Here is a 2,500-nt window from a genome sequence, read left to right on the forward strand (position 1 = left end):
GTGTATGTGCGTGTGCATGTGCGTGAGCGTGTGTGTGTGTGTGTGTGTGTCTGTGTGTGGATGTGGATGTGGATGCTCGTGCATGTGTGTTTATCTGTCTCAATGACTCATGACACCCCATAAACAGAGCCTCGGTGTATGTCTCTCATTTCAGTCCCATCATGATCGGATGACGAAAAGCGTTATACCCACTATAAGTCTGCCCCTGCCCCAGCAGCACAGTGGGAAAATGCAATACTTTAATTAATCAAAATGGTATGAAATGGAGTCTGATACTGAGCAGCTCATGGAAACAGCTGTCCTAGGGTAATACTGTGGAACCTGCCCCTACATTCTCTCAGGCTGATGACTCTATCATAGGTTCCAGGGTAAGAGGAGCAATGACTAGTGAGTGACTAGTGAACACACACACACACACACACACACACACACACACACACACACACACACCAAAACCCTGAAATGCAATGCTTAGTTATCCCTTTCCAATGACACACCAACGCTGTGTCTGAAATATACATGTGATAAATTTATTTCAACTGTGTCTGCAGGGTTCCTTAAATAATTATCTGTTTAATTATTTCTTTGGGCAATGGGCACCATGAGCCATCGATAGAGCCAAGCTACATAGCTGAACCTTCGGGAGCCTTTGAGACCATTAGAGAGAGAGAGAGAGAGTAACTCCAGCTAGTAAATTATGACCCATTTGGTGCTTTGGCTCAGCCTAATTGCTGTGGAATGGGGGGGAGAATTGCTTTAGTATTGCCTTGTTTGGCTGCAAACAAAGCTATTTACAAGTGATAATTCTTCACACAACCTAAGTCATTAAGGTGAAGCAGTGCGTGCAGAGAATGTGAAATTGTTGTGATGCATGAACATCTTTAGCCTATTTGCTGATTGTCCTGACAGTTTAATAGTTCAATCCATTGGTAATTTATCTCCTCATAATTGCATTTGTTCGATCATTAGTGAAAGCTTCATTTGTATTTATCTCATGTGTTGTCTTCTTGCTAATCTGTTTAATACATTTCTATAACGACATTTTGGATTAGTTTTGTATAGGACACAATTATCTTGAGTTAGATTTTGTTTACTTCAATGTTTACTTCAAGCATCCATGTTCAGACTAGTGCTAGCCATTATTGTCCAATTCAATCTGGGGTTTCTTCTGTCTTCTAGATTGCTTGTTCCAAAGTGCCATCCAACACATTTTGAGATTTATTCTGCCATCTTCCTTCTGCTGGCTGATCACATGGGACGATAGTTTTATCTCAGCCTGTTCTTTGCTGCACCACATGGCTCATTTTGTCCAGGATAGAGAGTATGTTTAATTCCACATCGCTTCACCTATTAATCCTCCAAGGCTTTAATTAGTGTGTCTGTATAATGTCAGATTTTAGCGTGCAGCAGAACTTGATCTGGGCACTGTCTTACTGTGGCAATGTGTTTTCATCAGGAGGGTGGCCTCTACAAGCTTCCTCATGTGGGAATCTAAATTAACTGGGCTCTCCTGTTGGTTAACTAGCATTTATCAGGCAACCATCTCCACAGAACTACACACATAAGAGAGGACAGATACATTTATAACTGCCTCTTTCTTGTTCACAAGCCTTACCTGCTCTGGGTGACTGTGCAGACTCACTCCAAAAAAATGTTTTGGCTCTGAGTTGTGTACACACAAGGGGAACAAGTATTCCCACACTAACCCGCAGAGATTGTAAGGTAAGATCGTTATTGGCGTAACCAGATACAAACAAGCTGATAATCCTCTTTGTGCAGGAAGACTGATCATGGCCTTTGTCTTGGTGTCAGAGTGGGCGATCGATGGGCAGTTTAGGCCTGTGTGTGAAAAAGATGCACGATCTCACTGAAGTCCCACCAGAGGGAGAGCTCCTACTGTAGATTAGGAGACAGAACAGAACACTAAGCCTGAGGCTGCAGGCTGTCTGGAAGGCTAGATGTTGACAGGCCAATTCACAACATCACACTCCTCAATCCCAGTGGTGACAACGACAGTACATCTCACTTAACCACTCTCATTAGACTTTTGTTTGCCTGTATTTTGACATAGCAGTTGAATTACTGCACAACATCTTATTATTGCACAGCCACACATCTGTTTCCCTTGCTGGACAGATAGGGGTTTAAAGACGAGAGACCAGCACCAGATTCAAGCACCAGATTCATGGCATTGTCTTGAGATTTACCAGGATAGTGGAAGAAAGGGAAGAAACTGAAGTAGTTTAGTTTTGAGGAGCTCAGAGCCCCTTGACCAGATAAGCTGAAAGAAAAAAACACAAGATTAGAGACTGTGAAACAGAAAATCGGATACAGTAAACAGTAGGAAAAGCAGGTGGCCTGGTGGATGTAGAAATCTGAGGAAAGGCTCGTTGTAATACTGTACATGGAACATATTCCATTCCATATATTACAATGAACCCGTCCTTTGATTTCTACCTCCACCAGCATCCACAGCACCCTATATAGGGCATTCCAGATC

The sequence above is a fragment of the Nansenia antarctica genome (assembly GCF_963989245.1).
Source record: "Nansenia antarctica genome assembly, chromosome: 4".
NCBI lineage: Eukaryota > Metazoa > Chordata > Actinopteri > Argentiniformes > Microstomatidae > Nansenia > Nansenia antarctica.